Genomic DNA, 15,694 nt, shown 5'->3' on the forward strand with positions numbered 1-15,694 from the left:
TTCTCAGCAAGTAGCTTCCTTTTTTTTTTTTTCCAAGTCAGCAGAATCAGGTCAGCAGAGTTCCCAGTTTAACAAGATGGAGTTCTAAGGTACAAAATGAAGTTACTGCTGACAACTCTTTCCAGAAGGTAAACTTGCATTATTAAGAAATAGTATATTTACAGGTTTATTCATTGTAGCATTGTTTGTCATCACAAAAGGTTTTAAGTAACCTAAATGCCCATCAATAAAGAACTGATTGGGACTTCCCTAGTGGGGCAGTGGTTAAGAATCCACTTGCCAATGCAGGGGACAGGGGTTCGATCCCTGGTCCAGGAAGATCCCATATGCCACAGAGCAACTAGGCCCATGTGCCACAACTACTGAAGCCCGCACACCTAGAGCCCGTGCTCCACAACAAGAGAAGCCACTGCAGTGAGAAGTCTGCACACCACAACAAAGAGTAGCCCACACTCAACACAACTACAGAAAGCCCGTGTGCAGCAACAAAGACCCAATGCAACCAAAAATAAAATAAATAAATAATTTCTAAAAAATAAAAATAAAGAACTGATTGAATAAATTACAGCATATGCATACAATGACATCATAAAGAAAGATTGGGGAAGCTCTTTTTGTATTGATATGGAACCGTCTCTAAGATATATCATTAAGTGCACATTTGTGTGTATAGCATACTAACAAACAGATAACATTACATACCCATGAAGTGAAATATCACAGGAAACTGCTAACATTAGTTGCCTGTGGGAAAGGTAGCTGAGAGGCTGAGGGACAAAGGTGGCAGGGGAGAGTTTTCACATTATACTCTCTGGGACTTTAAAATTTTTTTAACTTGTAAATATATTTTCTATTTAAAAAGAGATAATATAATTTAAACTTAAGACATTAAAAATAAAGAAATAATGTTGTAAAATACCTAGCATGTGGCTGACATTTAGATATCAGCCTCTGATAGGCAAGTTATCTATCACTGCTGTGAGTAGTGATGTAAGTCTACTTGCTTTTCTCTCCAAACATTAACCTTGTTCCCTCTGGTAGTGATACCAGTGAGTTGCACTAAGCGGGAGAATAAAAGTTGGAACATCAAATTCGTGAGTAAATGAGAAGTGGATTGGATACCTACCTTCATTTTCCTTAACCACTCCAGTCCATGCATTTTCAAGGTAGCTCTCAACTTAGGGAGTCTGGCACCTGACAGCTTCCCCAAGGTACATGAAGAGTTAAGAATATATGTGATGTGCTCGCTTCGGCAGCACATATACTAAAATTGGGACAATACAGAGGAGGTTCGTATGGCTCCTGCACAAGGATGACATGCAAATTCCTGAAGCATTCCATATTTAAAAAACAAGAATATATGTGATCACAGTGGCCAGCACATGTAGCTCGGTTTACACAGACCTGTGGATGCATCTTATAAAACTTTGGGATGTTACCAAACTCAGGTCCAGCTGTTCAGTGCTCAAAAACCAATACTCAAGAGGCAGGTGTTGGTCGAAAGGAAAGTTTGCTTTATTTATGAGGCTGGCAACTGGGAGAGAATGTGGACTCATGTCCAAAGACCAATTCCCCGCTGCCGGCCAGTGGGCAAGAGCTTTTAAAGGAGAGTTTCAGAGGTGTATAGATGGAGAGAGGTGGCTACATGTAGAACGATATAGTCTGCTCTGATGATCGTCTTGAAATTAGTCATGCGGTGGTTTGATCAACATCATGTTTGATTGTTTTAACTACCGTTAATCTTCAGTTCCAGGGTCGGTTTGTTCCCATTTCCTTGAGGCCACTTCTTGGAATTGTGGCAGCTTATGTCATGGCTACAGTTTGGTCATTATGTAGTTAATGTCTTCCACCTGGTGGGGGTTTCAGTATCTACAAAACAGCTCAGAGAATATGGCTCAGAACATTATCTATAGCCCTCGACAAGGAGCTAAGAGTCTTTGACTTTGCTTAATGACTATACTATTATTATTATTTTGTCCTGTTTGACTGCTTTTTCTTTGTTTCTGCATTTTCTCATTTCTCTGATTAAATTTATTTTTGACTAAAGTTTTTCTACAGACAAAAGGCAGGCAGAGGACATGGAGGGTGTCTCTCCTGGGAAGGCCCCATAGGGTCCTGCTCCATTTCAGGGAGAGTATATTTGTAAATAGATAACCTAGAAATGTGTCCAAATATTGTCCAATGATTGAGGCAACTCAACTGCTATTATTCACCCACAAGCATGATTTTTCTTAAGTATAAATGGCATAAAGTTTTTACTCTTGAAATTAGCAAGTAATTTTTTTGTACATCTTTATTGGAGTATAATTGCTTTACAATGACTTCTTTCCTTCTGCTGACTTTTGGTTTTTTCGTTCTTCTTTCTCTAATTGCTTTAGGTGCAAGGTTAGGTTGTTTATTCGAGATGTTTCCTGTTTCTTAAGGTATTATTGTATTGCTATAAACTTCCCTGTTAGAACTACTTTTGCTGCATCCTATAGGTTTTGGGTTGTCGTGTCTCCATTGTCATTTGTTTCTAGGTATTAAGATGGAATGTCCTATAAATATCAATTAAGTCCATCTTGTTTAATGTATCATTTAAAGCTTGTGTTTCCTTATTTATTTTCATTTTGGAAGTTCTGTCTATTGGTGCGAGTGGGGTGTTGAAGTCCCCTACTATGAATGTGTTACTGTCGATTTCCCCTTTTATGGCTGTTATGTATATATGGCTGTTATGACTTATGTATTGAGGTGCTCCTACGTTGGGTGCATAAATATTTACAATTGTTACATCTTCTTCTTGGATAGATGCCTTGATCATTATGTAGTGTCCTTCTTTGTCTCTTCTAATAGTCATTATTTTAAAGCCTATTTTGTCTGATATGAGGATTGCTACTCCAGCTTTCTTTTGGTTTCCATTTGCATGGAATATCTTTTTCCATACCCTTAGAGAAAAAGTAGTAAGAAAGTAAATAAGAAAGAAAGAAAGAAAAAGGAGGGAGGGAGGGAGGAAGGAGGGAAGGAAGGAAGCAAAGAAAGAAAGAAAAAGTAAAATAAAAAAGTAAGATAAAATAAAAGTTATTAAAATAAAAAATAATTATTAAGAAAAAAAAATTTTTTAAGAAAAACAACAACAAAAGAAAAATGGACTGATAGAACCCTAGGACAAATGGTGGAAGCAAAGCTATACAGCCAAAATGTCACACAGAAGCATACACATACACACTCACAAAAAAAGGGGAAAAAATAATAAATCTTGCTCTCAAAGTCCACCTCCTCAATTTGGGATGATTCGTTGTCTGTTCAGGTATTTCACAGATGCAGGGTACATCAATTTGATTGTGGATATTTAATCCGCTGCTCCTGAGGCTGCTGGGAGAGATTTCCCTTTCTCTTCTTTGTTCTCACAGCTCCCAGGGTTCAGCTTTGGATTTGGCCCCGTCTCTGCGTGTAGGTCGCTGTTGGGTGTCTGTACTTCTCTCAGACAGGACGGGGTTAAAGGAGCAGCTGCTTCGGGGACTCTGGCTCACTCAGGCCGAGGGGAGGGAGGAGTACGGAGTGCGGGGCGGGCCTGCGGCGGCAGAGGCCGGCGTGACGTTGCACCAGCCTGAGGCGCGCAGTGCGTTCTCCCGGGGAAGTTGTCCCTGGATCCCGGGACCCTGGCAGTGACGGGCTGCACAGGCTCCCCGGAAAAGGGGTGTGGAGAGTGACCTGTGCTCACCCACAGGCTTCTTGGTGGCAGCGGCAGCAGCCTTAGCGTCTCATGCCCGTCTCTGGGGTCCAGGCTTTTAGCTGCGGCTGGCGCCTGTCTCTGGAGCTCCTTTAAGCAGCACTCTTAATCTCCTCTCCTCGAGCACCAGGAAACAGAGGGAAGAAAAAGTCTCTTGCCTCTTTGGCAGGTCCAGACTTTCCCCCAGACTCCCTCCCGGCTAGCCGTGGCGCACTAGCCCCTTCAGGCTGTGTTCACGCCGCCAACCCCAGTGCTCTCCCTGTGCTCGACCGAAGCCCGAGCCTCAGCTCCCAGCCCCGCCCGGGCTGGTGAGTGCTGGTCGGCACCGATCCTCTGTGCGGAAATCTCTCCGCTTTGCTCTCCGCAGCCCTGTTGCTGTGCTCTCCTCCGCGGCTCCGAAGCTTTCCCCCTCTGCCACCCGCAGTCTCTGCCCACGAAGGGGCTTCTAATGTGTGGAAACATTTCCTCCTTCACGGCTCCCTCCCACTGGTGCAGGTCCCATCCCTATCCTTTTGTCTCTGTTTATTCTTTTTTCTTTAGCCCTACCCAGGTACGTGGGGAGTTTCTTGCCTTTTGGGAGGTCAGAGGTCTTCTGCCAGCATTCAGTAGGTGTTCTGTAGGAGTTGTTCCATGTGTAGACGTATTTCTGGTGTATCTGTGGGGAGGAAGGTGATCTCATTGTCTTACTCTTCCGCCATCTTCCCTACGATATCCACAAGCATGACTTTTAATGAAGATGACTAATTCTTATAACTTCCACAATTCAAGGTGTCAGAGACAGATGTACTATTCTGTGTTAGTTGATATTTGTGTTGCTGAAGGAATGATACTCCATCTACATCAGAGTTTTTTCTACTGTGGACCCCAGTGAAACCTCAGGAACATTAAATCCCATTAGCACTACTACCCACACTGGCGGGAGAATTGATTTAATTGGGAGTCAATACACATTTTATACTTCTTTGGGAGCAAAATCTCAGGACTTGGGTGTGATTAACAGCAAAGGCTCTGTATGGTACTATGAGGAATAATTAAGCTATAAATTTCATCTTTGTTTGCAAAATGAGAAACGCCTTAAAAAAAAATATGATCCACTCTTTTCCCTCCAACTTTATCTGTCTAGGTAAGTATAATTAGGTAATGGATGATGATTTGTTAGCATTTTATTTCTTGTGTTTGCAAGGGAATTAACACTGATCATAAAGCTCACAACAAATATGGTCGGTTTCTGATTTTCAGAAGCAAGAACGTGACTTTTGAGAATCAGATGGGCCAGAAGCAGGCGTCCTTGCAAATTAACTCTTCCTGTATTCTGAACAGGATCTGAGAGACTTTTGTCTTAGCTGATTTGCATGCACTAATTGCTAATTCTGAGTAAATGTGGAGAGATCACCTACACAATTACATTCATAAATTAATATTTTTACTTCACAGTTATTTACACACAGAAAGAAACAGTACAAATAATTTTAAGGCTGTGTCTACAATTACATAATGAACTGGTTAATTAAGGTAATGAGCTAGTTAATGACAAGCCTAGAAAATTTTCATGCAATATCCATATAAGGGAGGAAGAAATGTCTTTGCCTGAATAATTCTCATAATGCCTCAACATTTGACTTCACTTTCTATACACAGAGACATACCCTAAATGATACTTTGGTAATGAATCTAAATTATCTTTTGATTTTTCATTGGTGGTATGGATGCCAAGGCTAACTGCCAGGGTAACAGGATTAAACCTGAGGTATCACAGAGAAAGAAGATAGCCCCACTCCCAAAAATCAGACTGGACACAGGCTGTTTCAGGCAAGTAGGCGGCAGTGAATATACAGAAACAGAAGCTAAGCTGGGTCTAGGGTAAATTAGCCATTAACTGTCAATACCAAAGAGCTCCTTTATCAGGATGACCCATCCTAATTTTAGAGGGGCTGATCCTTTTGGGATCTCTGATCCTTTGGTCCAATAGATGTCTGACCTTTATGTTGGAGACAAAATTTCCTCTGACTCTTGGCTTCACATCTGGAGTTGAGGGGCCTGCAACAAACCCTAATCATCTGGGTTTGGACAACCACCTCACTTGTTTGGGAAAAGATCTAGTTTTTTCCCTATTTCAGTGAAGACCATTGCATCCACCCAGCTGCCCCAAGCAGAACTCTAGCAGTCATCCTTGATTCTTTGCTTTCCCTTGTGTCGGTCTGAGCCACCATCGTCTCTGATCATTGCAACAGCCTCCTCACTAGCCTCTCTGCTTCCATTCTTGCTCCCCTCAGCCACACCACTGATCCCCAAAGTCTATTCTCAATGCAGAAGCTGGTATAATTCCTTAAAATGTGCATGATATTATGTCAGTCCTCTGCTGAAAATCTTGAGCAGATGTCTAGGGCTGAAGCTGTGGAACATGTTCTGGGTCTGGAAGCATATAGAGGAGGTCAGCAGATCAGCTTCTGTGGGATAACAGGGAGTAAAGTGCTCATGAAGAGTTGGGGAATTAAGCCCCTCTCACTGCTTGAAGCCATGACTAGGGGTGGAGCTCCTCTGTCAAGTTCAAGGATGCTTTGGCCAAGGAATATGATTTATGAGAAAATCAGCATCTAGAGAGGTGAAAGGACACAGACACATCCTCTTTACCTGGACCTGATCCAATATTGCCTTGTATATTAATAATATCCCCTAGGATGGGAGCTGGGAACAGCTGCCACTACACTGAGTTCTCACCTAAGGCCTCTAGGGGAGATCCTGTGAAGGCAACTGTAAAATCACTAGACAGCAGGAGGTAAACACACAAAAAAAAGAGAGAAAAATAAAAACCTCCCACCCCAGAATCTGAAAACCTAAATTCTAAAACATAAGAAGGAAACTAATTCTAAGAAGGGGAGCCAAACAAAACTATGGTCAAAAAGCAAATTTACTTGAGACAAAAGAAAGTAATTTTTTAAAAATCTAACAAATATAGTTTGTTTCTGCAAAGAAATACAAAATTTTTTTAAAGTATAGAATAGGTTAAAAAAAAATAAAATTCATGGCTAATAAAGCAAACTAATTAGAAAGTGTTCAAACGGAGTATTATACTGACTGGACTTTTTAAAAAAATCAGTAGAAGGGACAAACTCTGGGTAAGAGTTGAAGAGAGAATTACTGAACTAGAGGACAACACTGGGGGATTCCCTGAGTATGCAGTACTTAGATACAAAGACATAAAAATATGAAAGAACAGTTAATGTACATGGAGAATAAATTGTTTTGGATATAATTCTATTAAGAGTTCCTGGAAAAAAGATGAAAAGAATACGGGAATAGCAATATTTGAAAAAAATAAAGAATTTTGCAAAATTTGAGAGAGACAGGCGTCCTTAAACTGAAAATGTACTCTAGAAACCAAGAGGAAAATAAATAAGTACACACTTAGACTTGTTCTAGTGGAACTGGAAAATATCACTGTTAAAAACTTAAATGCTATCGAGGAGGGGAAAACATTAGTGACAAAGGAAATACAATTAAACTAATATCCAACTTCAGTCTTCAGATGCCAGAAGGCAATGGAGAAGTAGCTGTAAATGTCAATTAGAATTCCACACAAGTCTGAACTGTAATTTAAGAGTGGGAATAAAATGAAGACATTTTCTGGCAACTAAAATTGTTTACCTGTTACTGACCCTCAATAAAATAATCACTGAAGAATCTTGTCAAATAATAATATAATCAATGTCAAATCATAAATAATCTTGTCAAAGAGAAAAGTGAACCCAGAGGAAAGAAGTAAGATGCAATAAACGGTGAGCATTGAAATTAGGTTTGTTTTTAATGTTGCTAAGTTTAAATAGCTGTTTACTGTATACGGTAGATAGAATTATAAGATGGCCCCAAGATTCCCTCTTGTGGGGACATCACAACCATGATTAGGTTATGTTTTATAGAATAGTTGATTCTAAGGAAAGTAGATTATTCTGGGTGGACCTGACCTAATCCAATGAGCCCTTAAATGGGATTGATCAGTCCTTAGAGAGAAATACTTGAAGTATGAGAAGAATTTGATGGAAGATTGCTCTTTGAAGATAAAGAGGGTCACCTATCAGAGAATGAGAATGGCCTTAAGGAACTGAAAGCATCTCCCAGTTGTTAGCCAGTAAGAAATGGGAACCTGAGTCCTACAACCACAAGAACTGAACTTTCCACATAAGCTTGGAAGAGGGCCCCAGTTCCAGATGGGAATGCAGCCCAGCCAACAACTTGATTTTAGCTTTGTGAGACCCTAAGCAGAGAACCCAGTCACACTATGTCCAGACTCCTGACCCACAGAACTGTGAACATTTAAAAGAGTATTGTTTTCAGCCACTAAATTTGTGGTAATTTGTTAGGCAGCAATAGAAAACTGTTTTAGGTACATTAGTTCAATGGCTAAATTAGGACTGATTGTAGTAGAAAGAATCTCGAGGAAACAAAACAGGTTAGAAATTGCTGTAGTAATCTAGGATGAGATGATACGAGAAAGAAAAAACTAGAAACATTGTGAAGGAAGAGTCCTTTAGACTTGGTGTCCTCAAAAACGTTCAGGGATAGTTAACTACTATAGCAATGATTAATCAAAGAATTCATTGGAATCAATCATGAACTTTCTTTTGTTGGCTTTCCTGCTGTAAGAAGATAGGGTAGAAGGTCCCCAGAGAAAGAGAACCAGGCGTGGCTTTCTTGACAGAAAAGAGGTTATTTTTGGCCTAAGCCATTATGTGACCTAAGCCTGACCACAGTGCTTGCCCTTGAACATGTCTCAGTAATTAATGATCTCAATGGAACAAAAGAATTCAGGAACAAATTCTGTTATCAGGCAAGAGAAGTAACAATAGAAATGATAATAAATCAGTTGTGAAGATTCCCTGTTCTGTTTCAATGGTAAAGATTAGCCTGACGCCTCAACCGCCAGATCAACTGGAACCTAAGGGATGGTGATGTTGACTGACCTTTTCTGACCTTCAGTGACTTCAATCAACTAAAGGTTGGACTCTGTTGACACCCTTCATGAATATGCATATACCCTTAGCTTAAAAATTCCCCAATTTTGCAGGGAGACACTGCTTTGGGAAAGATCCCAGTGTTTTCCTTACTTGCTGCAAGTGATAAATCCTTCCTTCTCCAAATCTTTGGCTTGATTGTGTCTTTTGGCTCAACACCAACCAAGAGGTGAACCCAGTTTTTGGGTAACCATGCTATTATATTGGACTACTATTCCATTTGATTTTTGTGTGTTTGTATTAGCTTCTCAACTAGAAGACAAGCTCCTTGTGGACAGAATTGTTTAAACTTTACTGAATTCCCCCATGGAAACAAATGTCATAGGTATGAAATGGTTTAATTAAATTACAACATATTTTACCACGTCTGTTAGACTGGCTCAGATCAGAAGGAGCTGACAATGTCAAGTGCTGGCAAGGATGCAGAGCAACTGTAACTGACATGCATTGCAGGGGGAATGAAAAATGGTACAGCTGTTATTGAACCCAAATTCATGTGCCCAGCACATAGTGAGGCCAAACAAACAAAAGTATTAGAGTTTGGAGCAGAGAAAGGTTTATTGTGGGGGCCACGCAAGGAGGACAGGCAGCTCAAGCTCAAAAGACCCAAACTCCCTGATGGTTTTCAGGGAAGAGTTTTTAAAGGCAAAATTTAAAAATTTTGGGCTGAGAGCTTCTTTCTTAGATCAACTGATTAATTTTTCATTGACATATGTAATAGCCTCTTCCTAGCTCTACCCCTCAACCTCAGCAAGAAATATATATTTATTAAATTAAGTAAAATAATTTATTTTTACACAGAGAAATTGACAAAAACAACAATGGATATACTAAGGGGGGAAGGAAGAAAATAAAATATTTCCACAGGTCATGTTCAAGGTGAGGAAGAGGTCTGAAAGCAAGGAAGCCCTGCCAAGCTGGGACAGCATATCAATCAAATGTGTACCTGGACTTTCAATCTCTTTTTAGCACCAATTGGTAGCCTCCTCCATCCTCTACTTTCTTTGGCACCATGTAGCAACAGCTGCTTAAATCCTGAAAGAGTTTAGAACCACTCCAAACATAAGACTCTGGGCAATTTTTTAACCCCTACTTTCCACATCTTAGAGAAGTCTCTGCCTATAGACTTCCACAGGCATCTATGACAGGTCAAGTCTTAGGAAGATCTGTGCAGCATTTCAGAGTTCATACTTCTACTGACATAATAGGCAGACACAACTGGTAATTTTCTATTTTTATCTGACCTGACTTGAATGTAATTTCTGTGTAAACAGGGGGAGTGGACTATTATAAGACCACCTCTAATCTTAGGGAAGAGGAGGAGAATTTCTCCTATTTCCCTATTCTCTTCTTGCAATTTCATACACAATCACACAAAACAGGCACCCAAATGACACAGTTTAGGAAAGTGTGTCAAATGAGAAAGTGGTGTACTAGGATTAGTGAAAGCATTAATGCTGGGATGACATTAGAAAAGAAAGGCAAAAGAGTTCTGTGTTAGCATGATAGCATCTTATGTGGTCAGAGAGTTGTAGGCATTTCTGTTTTACTACATTGGTTATCTTTCTTGAGTTGTGTCTTTAAATTTAAGATGGGGTATACATTTTTACAATGGTTAAATACTGTACCCTTTGAGAATAGAGGAATTTGAATTTTATATTAACAGTATTTCCAATATGTTAAAAGTTAACTACAACCCATGTTCAATATTTTCTTAGATAATGATTGTATTTAACAGGCCATTCTGAAGTATAATAAATGATGTCTTCTAAATTCTAATAATGGCTGGCATTACTTATGACCCTTTCTATAGTAGTAGCCAATAAAAAACAGATCATATTTTCAGTATATACATATCCTTTTGAAGACCTAATGTTCAGAAGTGAGTCAATTTATTTAATTTATAGGAATATGAAAACCATTCTAGGAATAACATTTTACGATTCTACTCTCATCGATATCTGATACTCTAAATCTTCTTTTTAAGCATCTCCATTTTCCATTGTCATGTCTGAATTACTTTAATTATTGTATTTTACCTATTTCACTGTCTACTTCTTTTCTTTTATAAATGAATTCACCAGTTGGAGCCAAAATGAGCCTAGAAACCCTTAAGATTTAAAACACACTTTAATTATCATATATCATGCCATTAAGAAAAATCAGATCTCTCTCTCTCTCTCTAATAAGAATTATGTTTACATTTATCTCATCATTAAATCTGACATTAAAAATAATCTTTTAACAGCAATAAAAATGGAAGTAACATTAAAAGTTTGTATTCTTATTTTATTATTTTAAAATTTTAAAACTATTTGGATGCTGTTGCAACTGTATTTTCGTCATTCCCTCTGCTTGTTTTACTTAAGAAAAAAATGTTACCATTGAAAACGTACATGTGATAGAACCTATACATAAATAAATATACATAGAATGTATATACATATGCATATCAGACAAAACTGTAAAATGACTCCGTAAAACTTCTGCTATTAAAAATGCTTCAAATACAGTGATAAGAGAATTATCAGAGATTTCTTTAGGAAAGAAGAAGTCTGTCAGTGTGTGGGAGGGTCTGTATTTCTTTAGATAAGCCCTGACTGGCCAGTTAAGTCCATGAAAAATGTCTTCTTGTTTTTCATTCATCACCTGTGATTCCCCATTAGTCATTTTATAACAAATCAGAAGTCCAATTTGTTAAGATTCAAGTATTGTGTTTGCAGTGTCTTATTTAACCCCCCAGACTATAAAAGATCCATTTGCCTTCTATTTGAATGGATATTAAGAGAAATGAAAGAGAAAGAGAAATATGGCTTTGTTTCATAAATGGTAAATATCATCTAAAAAGTTAGTTTACTGGCCATGGTTAAATATTTGACGCTCATGAAGAAATTGCACGATATGCTTTTGAATCACTTTATATTATTAATTGCATTAAACCTTTAAGTTTTCACTCCCATAATTATTTTTAATTCTCACCCATTCCTTCAATTACTTTTCCCCTTTGAGTAGTTTAATTATCATGTTCACTTTTCTCAAACTAAATTTTGTACTTTCCTTTATAAATTTTGTATTTCCATAAACTAGGTAACATTATTCTTGGCCTAATGACCTAAATATGTTACAAGATTAGATATTATTAAGTGTGTTGCAGAATTTTTAGGATTAGATATCAGAGACAGAAATTGTGACAACAAGGTTGAAGATTTTTAATGGAGAGTTTTTTGACACTATATTCTGGTCGCAACTTATGGCTTAGAAACTTAGAGCAGAATAACTCTACATATACAGATCAACAAATAAATAACCAACACTGACATAAATGCCTTATTTCATATGAACATGTCTCATCTCCCTTATTATATGGTTAGTTTTTAAAGACAGAGTCAAAATAATGCCCCAGCATCTAGCGTATACCTAGAAAGTATTAGGAAATAAATATTTGAGTTGGTTTTACTTTTTAAAAAATTAATTAATTAACTTATTTGTTATTATTATTAGTTTGGCTGTGTTGGGTCTTCGTTGCTGCGTGCGGACTTTCTCTAGTTGCAGTGAGCAGAGTCTGCTCGTTGTTGTGGTGTGTGGGCTTGTCATTGCAGTGGTTTCTCTTGTTGTGGAGCACGGGCTCTTGGCGTGCGGGCTTCAGTAGTTGTGGCACGTGGGCTTGGTAGTTGCGGCCTGCGGGCTCTAGAGTGCAGGCTCAGTAGTTGTGGTGCACGGGCTTAGTTGCTCTGTGGCATGTGGGATCCTCCCAAACCAGGGCTTGAACCCTCATCCCCTGCATTGGCAGGCAGACTCCCAACCACTGCGCCACCAGGGAAGCCCAAGTTGGTTTTATAAGACCAATGAATCTTTGGCCGTGTATATTTACTTATCCCCAAATGAAATGTTATGCTATTTAAGATGTACAACTAGTAAGTTATTTGCACATCCTGTGAGTTCTGCACAAGTCTAACAAATCGATTAACTTCATTTTCTATTGTGAGTTTCGGAGTTTACATTGCTTCCATATACCAATCATGAGGGACGGGGTGCTTTTGTTGCCCTTTTCTTAGACTGTGTTTCAATCTTCACAATATGGGACAAAGCAGAACATTTCTTTTAGACAGTTTTTGTTCCCAGCTTACCCTTTTTGCTTTTGAGATCGTTTGACATTTCATGTTGGTGGAAAAAAATAAAAGTATTTTAAATGTGCAAGTGAAATAACAGCCAACAAAAAACTGTTCTCTGCATTAGATAATAGAATTTTAATGTATTTCTGCTGTCAGGTTGGTGTATTTGTGTGATAATTTTATGTGACAGTGTAATTAAATTGTAAAACAATTCCCATTTCCTATGTATTTTATCTATTTATCATCATTTATTTCTTTACCTTCTCTTTCTGCAATAAATATTATTGTAAGGAGAGTTAAATAAGTTAAACCAATGCAATTACTTTTACAGATTGAAATTAACTTCATATATCAATTTGTACCCATTTATACAAAGTACCTACAACTTGCCCAGTATAAATAAATGTGTTTATTGCAGTATATTTATGATGTCACTGTGGTTTCCATGTTTGCCTTCCTTTTGAGTAATGATGTATATGTTTAAACCTGACATTTTAACAGTATTTTCAAACAATTTCATTCATTATCAAATAACCATTTATTACACTATGGCAATTTCATACCACTTACTCTACCCTTTAGACACTCCTAAACAATGATTTATCAGCCAATATACAGATTTTAATGCTTATCACAGCAAATATAGAAAGTAACATTAAATAGTGACTTGACAAGAGATAACTAAATTATCTTTTTAAAAGAAATCTTGAAGCGTCATGTTTAGCAATCGCCACTATGCACTCATAGCTGTACGAGTAATTAAAAGAAGTGTATTAAATTGTTATATTCTTCATCTATTAAGATGATTAATTATAAAACCTATATGGACATTAACCATATAACCCCAAATGCTAACCTTAAAGGAAAGAAAGAAGAAAGGGTGCTTTAAATGTTTTGGATGCTGACCTACTTGGTAGCTTTTTGTGTCTGGGCTTCTCGATAGGAGGGACAACAGTCCTCAGAAATCATCCCTTGTGACAAGCCTGGAATGAGCCAGATGGATCGTGTCCTGTGAAACCAGTGGCTCTTTACAATGACCCTATCTGCTTGCTGCACACAAGACATAGCCAGATCGTCCTCGTGAGGTCATCCTCGCTGGAGCATCCCACAGAAGTTATGTAGCTATGAACTTTATTAGGGGAGAAAATTTAATTTCTCTACCCAAAGGAGCCAAATCAGTGGCAGAATATTATCCTTGTAGTATCACACAGTTGATCCAGTGAAGACTACAGTCCTCAGAGGACGCTGAAAAAGAAAATTTAGTTTAAAAATAAACAATTAACAAGGACAGAAAGGGAGGAGGGAGAAACACGACAAGCTTCCGTTGAAGTAGTATCATTTACATAAAACATTAAACCTGATAAAGGTTTCTGTCAGTGTGTGGGAGGGTCTGTATTTCTTTAGTTATCCACATCCAGAATGAATTAATTTGACACTAACTGCAGAAGGATTAAATTTATTCAATCTCTATAGACTACTCCTTGACTACTTAAATTAAATGAAGATAAAAATGAATTATTCTTTCCTAGATCAAAAATTAAACACCAAACCAATTTATGAGGATGTGAGGGAAGATGGGCAGTAAAGACCTCAACCTGTGAGTTTTTTGTTTTTTCTAAAATAGATTGAAATGAGAATCTTATCTTTGGATAGATTTATTAATTTAACAAAAAGATCCCTTCTTGAGGTGGCCCCTGGGACACCTTTAGAAAATATACCCTAGCTATAAGAACCTAAAAATATATACATTTTTATTAATACTTTTAAAATAGATAGCTATGCCATGATATTGGTTTGCTAGAGAACGGCTTTTTTAGTAGGCAAAACACAGAACGAATTATTAAGATCAAAAAGAGAAACAAGTTTCAAGTGATTTCATTGCAGCATGTGTTTTCTGTACCTCCAATCAAATAAAGAACTGAAGCAAAAACTATTATAAGAAGAGGCATGCCTATAAACTAAACTTTGAAGCAACTCCTCATTTTCAGAATGGTCCTTAAACAATAAATATCAATTCAAGGCAATTCCTAAGACTCCCTGAGACTACCTTCTATTTCTTCATTTGCTGTTGCCTGTTTCCTAGTTTTAGAGAATGCATATTACATGGGGCGCGGTGGGTAGAGAAGGGGGGAGACTTACAAATTCAATGGTCAAGTTGGAATTTCAATGGAAATTTGCTGATTCTGAGTTCAAGGCTCTGTCTACTGTATTGTGCAAACCTGCAAACTGTAAATACCGATATCCCTGGTAAATATTCAGATTCTTTATAGTATCTTTCCTATCACCTGGCATGGATTTTATGTATGTATTTTGATTGTCTTCTTTTGTTATGCCAATTTTAGAAAAGATAGATGATAACATGTAAGGCGTGTCATTTTCAGATGTTTGTACTTAAATATCCACTTAACATTTTAGTGAATCCCTAAAATTTAATGAAATGATAAGCCCAGCTTCAGACAAAATGCTAAATTAGGTAAAAATGAGTCTCTGGTACCTCATAAATTACTGACAAGGAAACTGAAGTTCTAGGGGAAATAGGTAACTTGCCCAAGGTCACAGAGACTGTACTGGAATAAGGACTAAAATGCCTCTCCTAATCCCAATCCAGTCCTAGCCTTCCATTTTAGCATAAGGTTTATGTATTAAGCCATTCTATGAAAAATAATTGCATTCTAACATGAATCAGTGCCATTAGCTAACTAAGGAAAGACTAATAATGCAATTTCAGGCATTAGTCATCATATTGATTCAAATTCACCCCTACACTCTCTCATATCCCAGACTACACACAAGGCATATTAGATACAGTATTTGTACATAGTGCCTGGGTGAGGTCATTGTCAGATGGAATAGCACCTCATATA

The 15,694-nt window shown here is 37.9% G+C and overlaps 1 non-coding gene across 1 annotated transcript; it reads left to right on the forward strand.

The window, feature by feature from the left end:
• The first annotated feature begins 1,240 nt into the window (after positions 1 to 1,240).
• Positions 1,241 to 1,347, forward strand: LOC112393184 (U6 spliceosomal RNA). Its single transcript, XR_003001851.1, has one exon. It is a non-coding gene; the product is annotated as a U6 spliceosomal RNA (small nuclear RNA).
• Positions 1,348 to 15,694: the final 14,347 nt, after the last annotated feature.

This window comes from Neophocaena asiaeorientalis, unplaced genomic scaffold, assembly GCF_003031525.2.
Source record: "Neophocaena asiaeorientalis asiaeorientalis breed wild unplaced genomic scaffold, Neophocaena_asiaeorientalis_V1.1 scaffold264, whole genome shotgun sequence".
Taxonomy (NCBI): Eukaryota; Metazoa; Chordata; class Mammalia; order Artiodactyla; family Phocoenidae; genus Neophocaena; species Neophocaena asiaeorientalis.